General features: G+C 41.0%; 1 pseudogene; it reads left to right on the top strand.

Moving 5' to 3' along the window:
• Nucleotides 1–25: 25 nt before the first annotated feature.
• Nucleotides 26–1,884, top strand: LOC141052158 (posterior protein-like; annotated as a pseudogene).
• The last annotated feature ends 11,797 nt before the right edge of the window (nucleotides 1,885–13,681 follow it).

The following is a 13,681-nucleotide window of genomic DNA, read 5'->3' as shown; positions in this document are numbered from 1 at the left end:
ATCTCATGTTAAGAGGAAGTAGCCTTATGCTTCAATAGGAGATCACTCTTGGCCTGGATCTTGGATCTGTATTTGATCAAGTGCATGAGATACTGTCAGTCAGATATAGGTAAAGTCACAAGTCTCTAGTGTTGGATTGTGACTGCCTGAGGGAAGATTGTATTCAATCTGAGTCCCTGTTTTAGTGAAGTGATATTCACTGGTTTTTGTATTGTGGTTTGATAATTTCTGTTTTGAAAGTTGATTTGTTTATTTTTGTTTGTCTTCTGTGGAAATAGTTGAAAATAACATGGAAATAGTCAGTAAATTTATTGAAAAGTATGCCTCTGCTCAGTTTAATACTTGTGAAGATGATGCATTGACACATCAATTTAATGACCTAATGAAGCAATGTGAAGGGCAAAGTGAGATCAAAAGTAAATTGTCAAAAAAGAAAGCAAAGAAAGAGAAGTTAGCAAATGTTTTGTGTATGTTGTTGAAAATGAAAGGAATTGCAGAACAAAAGGAATTGCATTGGTATTCAGAGAAAGCTCAATTAAGAGGTGATGTGAACAAAATTGAACAGGAAGTCAGTATGGCTATTGCTAGTGCTGAAGATCATAGTTGTGAATGTGAAAATCTAAGGGATGAGGTAGACAATATGATTTACCAAAATTGTGAGTTAGAAGATAAGCTCAAGGAGTATAAGGAAAGATGTAAACTTAGGGAACAGCGAATTGCTTTGCTAGAAGAAAAAGAAGCAAAGTATAATGATGTTATGACAATACTTAGAAATCAGTTGCATGATGCTAATGTAAAGCTGGAACTAAAAGAAAATGATAGTATGTCTTTGAAATCACAGGAAAATACTAAAATGAATAATCATTGCTGTAATCAAATGTGCAAATCTAATGACCAGGAGGAAAGAGGCTGGAAAAGGGGGGAGGAGCAGCCTGTATGCACTGCTGATAGCCCTGAAGGTAACCCAAATCAGAGTTCCTCTCTCTTTACTCCTGAGTCAGGTAGATTGAGACAAATGAGGGAGAATTCGCTGTTAAATGGCAGTAATCAAGTACATTGCACAACACTCACCATAAAAGAGAAAACAAACCTATGCCAGATATTAGGGAAATTTGACACAAGCGCATCAGCCATTAGTCTCTCCAATAGGTTAGAGGCTGTAGTGACACAATACAATCTAGGTAATAGGGCTGCGTGTGCATTACTTCGGGTATGGCTCCCATCCAACTCTGTGAAAAGTTGCAGCCCCCTGTAGGATATCACAAAGGATTGTCTTCAGATCTTGAATGCAATTGGGGAAATGCTAGTGACAGATTGGAGGAATTAAAGAGAGTCATGGGAGGACGAGATGCGAGAGGTACTAATGCCTTAGAAAATGCAAAACTTAATAGAGGAGATGATCCAATTATTTTCTGCAGTGAATATTTGACATTATATCGTTCTACCTATAACTGCCCTGACAAGTCTCCTGATGATAACAGTTTTCTATATTCAATGGCTAACAAATGCACTTTTGTTGACTATCCAACAAAGGTTGCCTTGAGGAATGCAAATTCATACCAAGCCTTTGTAAATATTTTAAAGGATTGGATTCAGGACACAAGTCATGACACTAAGCCCCAAAAGAGAATCTCAGAGATAGTAAAGAATGAAGGCAAAGCAAGGTTTGTTGGGAAATGTTATAGATGTGGATACACAGGTCACACTATGAAAGAGTGCAGGAGTAGTAAAAGAATTATCAGTAATAGACCTTTTATTAATAGGAAGCAAAATCAAAAACCAGAACCAAATGCAAGTAATGGAGAGCATAGTCTTCCTGAAGTTACTTTATATGGTCCACTTCTGGAAGAGCTGAGGAAGATTGGAAAAGCAATGGCAGAATAGCCAGAGGAATTAAAGACCCCACCTCCAACAAATCCTTATGTAAAACAATAGGGATGTCAGGCCCCAGTATTGTCCCTAGTGAGTCAGCTTAGCAGGGACAAGGGCGGGAGACCCCGTATTAAGGGTACGGTAGGGGGCCATCGTACAAACATCTTACTGGATACAGGTGCTGCTGTCAGTTTAACTAATCTGGATTTGAAAATAGAAATAGATCCTAGTGGTAAACAGATTTTCCTGAGAGGCTTTGGAGGACAATTAGTATCTTCAGAGCAATCTTTGTCAGTAACAATCAACCTGGGAAACCTATGTGTTGAGCATGGCTTATATCTTTCACCAACACATGAAGGTACCATTATCGGGTCAGATGTTATGAAGGAACATGGACTTATTGTGGATTTGTGCAACTGGATGTTGTGGAGAGGATCAAGGTATAGAGGCAGTTTAAAAATGGTTACTGATAATTATGGTATTGTTCAATCAAAGGTGCAGAATCTTTAGATCCAGCTATGCTTTTGAGGACAGATGATGAAATATTAGCTGACATCTTGTGGCAGCATAACAATGTGTGGGCGAATTCAAAAACCCAATGTGGCAGAGTGTCTAACATGGTGGTAATGGTCCTGATCCCCCTCCCCAGAGACAGTATAAAATACCACCAGAGTCAGTCCCATACATTAAGAGAATACTGGATGATTTACTAATTCAAAATGTCATCAGAGAATGCCAATCCACCAATAATGCTCCCCTATGACCAGTTAAGAAACCAAATGGTTGGCGTCCGACATTGGACTATAGAGCTCTAAACAAGTGTACCCCTCCTGTCACTAATGTGGTTGCCAAAATGCCTGACATGATGACAGCACTCAAACCCTCCTCCACGGTGTATTCATCAATAGACATCTCAAATGGATATTTCTCCATTTCTTTACACCCTGATTGTCAATACAAATTTGCATTTACATTCCAAGGGAAACAAATAACATTTTGTCAGTTGCCACAAGGTTTCAAGGCTAGTTCTACTTACTTCCATAAGTGTATGGTTGAAATTTTGTCACCTTTCTCAGAACCTGATTGTATTATACAGTATGTTGATGACATTCTGCTCCAAACTGACACAAAAGAACAACACTATGCATTGTTGAGTGAACTGTTAACCATTCTTGAGAAGTCAGGACTTAAGCTTAATCCTAACAAAGCCCAGTTGATGAAAGAGTCTGTGTCATTTTTGGGGGTGATAATTTCAAAGGGAGGAAAAATTCCTGACCCCAACAGGTGTGAGACTATAAGGAAGTTGCCAAGGCCAAACACAAAAACAGCACTAAGACAGTTCTTGGGACTAGTTGGATCTTGCAGAGATTTCATTGAGGGATTTGCTGAAAAAGCAAAACCCCTCTATGAACTCCTCAAAGGTGATAAAAGGGAAGCTGATCCACTGGAATGGATGGGAGAGCATGAAGGGTCCTTTGTCAGGTTGAAAACCAGGCTCACTCAAGCACCTGCTCTGAGCAATCCGAACTCAGATCTACCTTTTGCGTTACAGGTTCACGCCTCTGTGATAGCAATTATGGCTGTATTGCTACAGGAGAGACAAGGAAAATGGGTTCCTGTGGGATACCTATCAAGATTGTTAAGCCCTGTGGAAATAGGATTTGATGATTGTGTGAGGAATCTGTTGGCAGTACATTGGGCAATACTATCCACAGAATACATAGTAGGATTTTCTAAAATCATACTACAAACACCCCACACACCCATCAAAATGCTCTTGAAGTGAACACTCAGTGGTGTATCTTCCCAAAGAGTAGCAAGATGGCTGGTAGATTTGACACCTAGGAACATCACAGTAACTCACGATACTAACTACATCCTGCCACAATTGATGCAATACAAAGGGGAAAAACATGACTGCGGGGAGGTACACATGACCAAGACCCAGGAAGTGTTTAGATTAGTGGCAGGAAAGGAAGATCTAAAAATTTGGGTGGATGGATCAAGGTATTGGGAAGAGGGACAATTTTACACAGGTTATGCCCTGTGGTGTCCTCAAACAAATGAACAAATTCTCATTAAATGCCCAAGAAAATTCTCAGCACAGAGAGCTGAACTAGAAGCTGTGAGGGAAGCAATTTTACATTTCAGTGCAGGGCCTATCACAATTTTCTCTGATAGTGCATATGTCACAAGATCACTTACTGAGTACATGCCTTTATGGCACACAAGAGGTGAAAGCACATCAAAAAGGCAATGACGAAATTACAGTTGGTAATAACAAGGTAGATGAATTAGCCAAAGAGGCAGCAGTGATGGGAGAAAAGTGGGCTTCCTATGATGTAGAGGGAAAGCAAGCCTGGGAAGAACAAGATTTTGAGGACAAGGATGAAGATGAGCTTGAGTTAGAGTGTTTCCCTGTTGTTAATGTACCTACACCTTGTTTAGCAGCAGAACAGGATAAGGACTCAATTTTGAATCAAATCAAATACAAAATTAAGGAAGGGTCAACAGATAAGCCCCAAAAATATATCCTGCAAGATAAGCTATTACTAAGAGAGACTTCAAAAGGTCCTAAATTTGTAGTGCCATCTCAGTACCAAAAGGATATTGCTAAAGAAAACCATAGGTTGACAGGGCACATGGGGGTTGACAGTACTTTAAAGTTTATTCAAACCAAATACTGGTGGGAGAACATGGAGAATACTATTTCAGATATTATCCAAGAATGTTTAATCCGTGCCCAAATGAACCCTAGGCCAAAGGGACAAAAACCTGTGCTTTCCAGAGTACCTATGGCTGAAGGGCCATGGGAGAGATTACAGATTGACTTTGCTGGTCCCTTGCCAAGTGCTCCAGGAGGTTATCGGTACCTGCTAGTAATAGTTGATGTTTTTTCCAAATGGGTGGAAGCTTTGCCCATAAGGAAGGACACTGCTACTGCAGCAGCAACTGCATTGTGGAGAGAAGTTTTCTTAAGGTGGGGATTCCCAAAAGTCATTGAATCAGACAGAGGTACACATTTCACTGGCAAAACCATGGCTAGTATGTGTGAAATGTTGAATGTAGAACAGAAGTTTCATGTCTCATATCATCCTCAATCATCTGGTTAAAACTAAAAGAGAAAGAGCGCAATAGGGTCTTACCCAGGTAAAAGAGATACAGTTCAAGCTATTATACTCACCAATAGCAGGAGAGTTAGAGGCATAAAGGAATAGAGGTCAGAGCTGCTGCACATCCAAATGGCCCCGCCGTGACCATAGATCATCAGATATCAAAGAAACAATTTTCGGATTTAAACGTGCGCTGCTAGACAAAACGACTCCTTTCCAGATTGTGTACTTGTATACTTTTATTTTCCCAGGGTTTCTTGGGATAAATTAATACATTTATTAAAAGCATTTTTAAGTAAATTATCCGGATATTTTTTCTCAGAAAACCTACTATGTAATATTTCTGCTTGATCCTTGAATACTTTTATATCAGTACAATTTTTCCTTATTCTTCTGTATTGATTTTGGGGAATATTCCTTAACCAATTTTTAAAATGACCACTACTGAACGGGATGTAACTATTTGTATCAACATTTTTAAAAAACGTTTTGGTTAAAATACTATTATTCTCAATATAAATACTTATGTCTAAAAAATTAATAGAGTTCTCATCATAGACAGTGGAAAAAGTGAGACCCCAAATATTGTTATTAATATCACAAATAAAATCACCAATGTTATTCTCAGTGTTATCCCATATAAAAAACAAATCGTCTATAAATCTCTTATATAAAATGCAATTATTATGCCATTTGGATTTAAAAATATAAAAGTCTTCAAACACCCCCATAAAAATATTAGCGTAAGTTGGTGCTACTTTTGAGCCCATTGCAGTCCCAAGGCACTGGTGGTACAGAATTCCATTAAAGGTGAAGTAATTATTATTTAATATAAAATCCATGCCTTTTAACAGAAACTTCTTTTGTTCCTTACTTAATCTATTATCTTGCAGTAAAATCTTGTTAAAACAGGCCAGACCTAAATTGTGTGGGATATTTGAGTATAAAGCAGATACATCCATAGTTACAAATATATAGTGGGGTTTCCATTCAATTTGTTGTAGGTACTGGATTAATTGTGTGGAATCTTTAATAAAACTTTTTAATAAAGGGACATTTGAGACCATTATTCTGTCAATGAAGTGTGATAAATTACTGGTTAGTGAATTAATACCGGAAATAATAGGTCTTCCTGGGGGGTTGACTAGACTTTTATGTATCTTCGGTAAATGGTAGAAAAACGGAATTCGTGGGTTCATAATATTCAGAAATTTAAATTCATTTTTATCGAGAATATTGTTATCCTTGCCCTCCAAAATTAATTTATCATAGATTACTTTAGATTTTGTTAAGGTATCAAAAGAAACTCTTCTATAATATTTTTCATCAGACAATATATTACATGCTTCTTTGCAATAATCTTCTCTGTTCTGGATGACAATCCCACCCCCTTTGTCAGCTGAACGGATCACAATATCAGTATTCGTTTTGAGAGATTTTAAAGCAGTTTTTTCATCCTTAGTTAAATTGTTAGTTAAATTGTGTTTTTGACCGCAAGAGATTTTAGTAATCTCTTTGAATTTCTTTTGGACAACATCGCTAAAAACTTTTACCTATAAAACAAACGATTTTGACCTCTTTTTAGATCTTCAGCTATTCATCAGGAAACTTACATTAAAAAGGCATTTTTTAATAAGAGAAATGAATAAAAACATAAATTATTGTACACAAACAAACGAAGGAACCAGTGATAAATCTGAATTTCATTTGGATGTTCCAATTAAATCTAAATTTTATCCAGTTGAAGATAGGGGTCAGTATCTAAAAGTTTTTAGCGATGTTGTCCAAAAGAAATTCAAAGAGATTACTAAAATCTCTTGCGGTCAAAAACACAATTTAACTAACAATTTAACTAAGGATGAAAAAACTGCTTTAAAATCTCTCAAAACGAATACTGATATTGTGATCCGTTCAGCTGACAAAGGGGGTGGGATTGTCATCCAGAACAGAGAAGATTATTGCAAAGAAGCATGTAATATATTGTCTGATGAAAAATATTATAGAAGAGTTTCTTTTGATACCTTAACAAAATCTAAAGTAATCTATGATAAATTAATTTTGGAGGGCAAGCATAACAATATTCTCGATAAAAATGAATTTAAATTTCTGAATATTATGAACCCACGAATTCCGTTTTTCTACCATTTACCGAAGATACATAAAAGTCTAGTCAACCCCCCAGGAAGACCTATTATTTCCGGTATTAATTCACTAACCAGTAATTTATCACACTTCATTGACAGAATAATGGTCTCAAATGTCCCTTTATTAAAAAGTTTTATTAAAGATTCCACACAATTAATCCAGTACCTACAACAAATTGAATGGAAACCCCACTATATATTTGTAACTATGGATGTATCTGCTTTATACTCAAATATCCCACACAATTTAGGTCTGGCCTGTTTTAACAAGATTTTACTGCAAGATAATAGATTAAGTAAGGAACAAAAGAAGTTTCTGTTAAAAGGCATGGATTTTATATTAAATAATAATTACTTCACCTTTAATGGAATTCTGTACCACCAGTGCCTTGGGACTGCAATGGGCTCAAAAGTAGCACCAACTTACGCTAATATTTTTATGGGGGTGTTTGAAGACTTTTATATTTTTAAATCCAAATGGCATAATAATTGCATTTTATATAAGAGATTTATAGACGATTTGTTTTTTATATGGGATAACACTGAGAATAACATTGGTGATTTTATTTGTGATATTAATAACAATATTTGGGGTCTCACTTTTTCCACTGTCTATGATGAGAACTCTATTAATTTTTTAGACATAAGTATTTATATTGAGAATAATAGTATTTTAACCAAAACGTTTTTTAAAAATGTTGATACAAATAGTTACATCCCGTTCAGTAGTGGTCATTTTAAAAATTGGTTAAGGAATATTCCCCAAAATCAATACAGAAGAATAAGGAAAAATTGTACTGATATAAAAGTATTCAAGGATCAAGCAGAAATATTACATAGTAGGTTTTCTGAGAAAAAATATCCGGATAATTTACTTAAAAATGCTTTTAATAAATGTATTAATTTATCCCAAGAAACCCTGGGAAAATAAAAGTATACAAGTACACAATCTGGAAAGGAGTCGTTTTGTCTAGCAGCGCACGTTTAAATCCGAAAATTGTTTCTTTGATATCTGATCCTCAATCATCTGGGATAGTAGAAAGAATGAATTGAACTTTAAAAGAGAGATTGAAGAAAATGGTTTTGCAATCCGGAAGTAATTGGCTGTATCACCTGCCTGCGATTCTAATGGCAATACGTGGAACGGATGCAAAGAGCACTGCAATCACCCCATATCAACTAATGACTGGTAGAGTAATGAACCTTTGCCATCCTGCAGATCCCAAACTTAGTACTCCCATGAGAGAAAGTGCAGAAAGGAAAAATTCCTGACACAGTTACAAGATCAAGTACAAAAATATTTAAATTTTGCAGCTGCTAATATGGCTCCAAAGGCAAAGGAAGGACCAGGCAAGCCACCAATAAAATTACAACTAGGTGACAGGGTGATGGTAAAGAATTTTGTACCCAAATCTTCATGAGATGCAAATTGGATAGGACCTTATGTCGTAACTATGACACTGAGTGAACAAGTGGTAAAAGTTAAACGAATAGACAAGAAAAGTGTCAAATGCATGAAAAGGAGAGATATAGAAAAGTGGGTTTATGTAGATCAGTGTAAACGGATAAAACTGATAAGAATTTGATGCCGCTCTTGTTCTTGTTTCCCAGGATCCTAAATGAAGCGTGAAGTAAAAGATGGAAATTTCTGGATTCTGGATATGAGAATTGCAGCAATTTTGTTGGCAATTGGAATCATCAATTCTATGGAATCAACTCACATTGAACACTCTGGAGATATCGATAAGGGTATATTACCTAACAAGGAAAATGGAAACATGTTATTTACACATAACCCAGAAATAACCATTGATGCAAATAGCGACTACAAAGATAATGGTGTTAAAAGTAGGACAGCTAGACTGATACCAGAGGGTAAAAAGTTAACTGGGAGATATTATCAGGGTCCCAGCAGTCAGTATAGTGTTGTCTTTTCGTTTGGGAGAGTCAATCATAGCTCTAGTACCCAGAGGTTAACGTATATGGAAGGAGTACAAAATATAGATCCAAAATCACTACAGCCATTCATGAGCGCTACAATATATGTAAATGAAACTGGGTACTGGTTGGGGGAAGAGGCTAAGTTACCCAGCAAAAATGAGGAAAAGGGGATAGATTATGGGCTTTTTAGTGACAACTTAAAAGAAGGGTGTAGTCATGGGTTGTATATGGGTGTGAATGTGAAATCTGGGTATAAATGAAGGAAGAATCAAGGCAATCTCTCTCGCTCTCTCTCTCATTATTGCCATGAAGAACCATATATATATACACTTGTATTACATAGATATTTGTATTGGTATTTATCTAATTCTAGGACATTGAAGAAAGGTTTTATTGTTATATTATTGTTTGAATTGTCTTATTACTATTTTATTTTACTTGTCATTAAATATCTTTGTCATTCTCCCAAACTTGAGTTATTGATTATATAGGAAATATTCAGGAAGGAAAACCACCTCCAACAGGCCGCCCTCACCAAAAAGGGAGCTAATCCCAAGGTTTGGTCAGAACAGGTCTCCAAGGCCTTCTCATCTCTGAAAACCCATTTTGCTGGCGCTCCTATCCTACACCGTCCCGATGTGGATAAACCTTTTATCCTAGAGGTGGATGCCTCATCCGTCGGTGCAGGAGCAGTCCTTTTCCAGAAGGATGCTCATGGTCGGAAGCATCCCTGCTTCTTCTTCTCCAAGACCTTCTCACCGGCGGAGAAAAACTACTCCATCGGGGACAGGGAGTTGCTGGCAATGAATTTGGCCTTTTCTGAGTGGAGACATCTCCTGGAGGGTGCCCGGTTTCCCTTCCAGGTGTACACTGACCATAAAAACCTGGTCTATTTACAAACAGCCAAGCGCTTGAACTCTGTCCGGTGAGAAGAACGTACGTGCCGATGCTCTCTCTCGCTCGGTGGTCTCGGGGGAGGAGGCTGAGCCTCAGCTAATCGTCACCTCTGAGAGTCTGAGGACCGTGGCCCCAGTTGCTCTCGAGTCAGTGCCGCCAGGCAAGACCTTTTTTCCTCCTCGCCTGCGGCCCGAGGACCTCGCGTGGACACACGCGTCCAGGGTGGGTGGTCACTTCGGCAATAAGCAAACCACAGAACTCCTGGCAAGGTCTTATTGGTGGCCGCACATTGCTCGGGACACGAAAGAATACATTCAGGCATGTGTCTCTTGTGCTCGGAACAGGTCCTCTAGGCAGAGGCTGGCTGGGTTACTGTATCCCCTGCCAGTGGCAGACAGACCCTGGGAGATGGTTGGCATGGATTTTGTGGTCGGCCTGCCCAAGTCTGGTGGCAGTACGGTCATTTGGGTGGTCACCGATCATTTTTCTAAAATGGTGCACCTGGTGCCACTCACGCGGTTGCCTTCTGCTCGTGGTCTCGCCGCACTGTTCATAAAGCACGTATTTCATTTGCACGGCATGCCGGACAAAATTGTTAGTGACCGAGGTCCCCAATTTGCGTCTCGGTTTTGGAGGGAACTCTGTAGCCTACTCAGTATCGACCTAAATTTGTCCTCCGCCTACCATCCTGAGATGAACGGTTTGGTCGAGAGAGCCAACCAAACTTTGGTCACCTACCTGCATCATTTTGTCTCGGTCAGGCAGGATGACTGGGCATCCTTACTACCGTGGGACGAACTTGCCCTGAATAATGCAGTGGCTGATTCCACTGGTCAGACACCATTCCTTCTTAATTACGGCCAGAATCCGTGCGTTCCCGTCCCAATGCCAGTATCTTCCACTGATTCCAGGGTGGCAGACTGGGCAGTGGAGGCTCATGATATTTCGGATCGCCCCCAGGATGCCATTCAAGCTTCTAAGGAGAGAATGAGGGCATCTGCCGACACACATCGGCTCCCCACTCCAACTTTGGCCCTGGCGACTTGGTGTGGCTTTCTGCCCGAAATATCAGGCTGCGGGCTGAGTCCACCAAGTTCATGCCACGATACATTGGTCCCTTCAAAATCCTCGAGCAGATCAGCTTGGTGGTCTACCGTCTGGCTCTTCCACCACACTTGGCCATCTGTGACATCTTCCACATGTCCTTTCTCAAACCTATGCACATGTCCCGGTTTTCCGAGCTATCTGCCGGGACATCAGACTTGTCTTCGGACGAGTTTGAGGTCAACGCCATTGTGGGACGCAGAGTGGTGCGTGGCAAAAAGTTTTATTTGGTGGATTGGAAGGGTCATGGCCCAGAGGCCCGGACCTGGGAACCAGTGGAGAACTTCCACGCCCCGCTCCTTATAGCGGCATTTGAGCATAGCGAGGCTCAGAGGGGGGGCCCTAGGAGGGGGGTAATGTTAGGCATCGGGTTACTGCAACTGCACAGCAGGGATCCAGAGTCTTGCATTCAGTGGTCTTCTATTCTCCTTCGACCGCAAAGGAGCCTGCTCAGCAGTCCCGTCATTCCCGATGCTCTGCTCAGACCAGCTCTGTGGGTCTGGCTGTTTTTGCCACCTCTGGGCCAGCAATAGCAATGCAGGTCCTTCTCCAGATCTGATTGGTCCATCTCTGGGATTTGGAAGCTTCCGGAAGGTCCCGGCTATAAAAGGATCGCATGGCCGAGCGGCCATGCGCTAGTATAGACTCTAGTTGCTATCTGTGTGGATGATGGCAGATGCATGGACTTGCAAATGACTCATTAAGATTCCCCTCCCTCTGATATTACGTGTGTGAATAGGGAACTAGTGTTAGAGTCAGCACCAGTCAGAGGCAAGCTACAGGCCACAGTGCATATCATCCACGGTACTAGCGTCCGACAGTGTGCCTGCTTCCGGGCATTGTCGTCCTGCGGCAGTGTCCTTTGCTGCGCTGCAGTCAGCAGCACTTATTGGCGTCCGCGGTTGCGATGGCGCAAGCACGGTAGGTCACCTGCTATTCGCTTACAGAGAAGTTCCACAGGCCTCAACGGGGTTGTCCCCCTTTGAGCTCCTGTATGGCAGGCAAGTCCAGGGACCCCTTGGGTTGGTAAGAGAATCCTGGGAAGATGAGCCAAACCCCATGGAAGTATCCATCATGGATTATGTCATGCGCTTCCGTGACAAGATGCAGACCTTGACGCAGTTGGTGCATGACAACATGGTGAAAGCTCAGGGTGACCAGAAGCACTGGTATGACCAGAACGCCCGGGAGAAGACCTACCAGGTGGGTCAGAAGGTGTGGGTGCTGGTACCTGTACCAACGGATAAGCTTCAGGCAGCCTGGGAAGACTCATAGGTCATCCACCAACAGCTCAACCCCGTCACCTACGTGGTCATGCTTGACCACACACGGGGTAGGCGCAAGGCCTTTCACGTCAACATGATGAAGGCTCATCACAAACATGAATCCTGCATCCTACCGGTCTGCAACCTGCCCGAGGATGGGGAGGAAGACCCTCCTGGACATGCTGGCCCAAGCCAAGGCTGGTGGGTCCAGCGAGAACATGGAGATTAGCGACTTGCTAACCGTTCCCCAGTGGTCGCAGTTGATGGCCACACTGTAACTCTTCCGGGCTGTGTTCTCCAAAAGAAATGGACGGACGAAGTTTGCAGTCCACGAGGTGGACACCGGGAATCATGCCGCACTACGGCGAACACCTTATCGGATCTCTGAGGAGATGCAGAAGGTTTATTCTCCGCCAAAGGAGTAGCATCCATACCCCTCAAAGGAATTGGCATCCGCAGAGATATCATGGGAAAACCACAACGTTTAACAAAGTCCATATCCATCAGATTCAAAGCTGCTCCTAAATCTACAAAAGCCTTAACAGAAAATTTGCATAAGGAGCAGATCAGAGTAATTGCCAAAAGAAACTTAGGTTGTACACTGCCCACAGCAAATGTGTGTGCAAAACATTTCTCTCGTTTAGGGCAGACAGAAATAGTATGAGAGATGCTGCCACAGAAAAAACACAGCTTATTACGCTTTCTAAACTCCTGATGTTGCGCCCTAGACAAAACCCTATCACATTGCATAGGTTCAGACGTTTGTTCAAAAGGTGGCGACGCCTCTCGTGTAGTTTTACGTTCCCGTAAACGCCGATCAACTTGAATGGCTAATGACATAGAATCATCAAGACCAGAGGGAACAGGAAATCTCACCATAACATCTTTTACGGTTTCTGATAAACCCTTCCGCCAATGCACCATCATTCCATTTAGTAAGGACCGCCCACTTTCGGAAATTTTTGACGGTATAACTCTGCAGAATCCTGACCCTGGTTCAATGCCAACAGGGTTTTCTCAGCTTGATCAACAGCATTAGGCCGGGGTCACACTAACCGACGCAAAATACGGTTTGTAGTTTACAGGTGTAATACGGATGAATGACCCCTAAATAGTGCTCCGTATGTCATCCGTAAGCAAGGTGTGGTCGCGTATTTTGCGCATGTCAGCATCCTTATGTAATCCGTATGGCATCCGTATGGCATCAGTATGGCGAGATTTTCTCGCAGCCTTGCAAAATGGACATTTAACGGTTTTGAGGCCTGCCAACTATTTAAATCATTAGCCTGCACCCTATTTATTGGCTCAGGAACAGGTGGCTGCCTCTATTCTGTCCATTTGTGAC

This window comes from Dendrobates tinctorius, unplaced genomic scaffold (genome assembly GCF_039654945.1).
Source record: "Dendrobates tinctorius isolate UK_male_01 unplaced genomic scaffold, ASM3965494v1 ptg000158l, whole genome shotgun sequence".
NCBI classification, from domain to species: Eukaryota; Metazoa; Chordata; class Amphibia; order Anura; family Dendrobatidae; genus Dendrobates; species Dendrobates tinctorius.
Note: the sequence above shows the minus strand (reverse complement) of the source record. Positions and strands in the feature narration are given on the sequence as shown.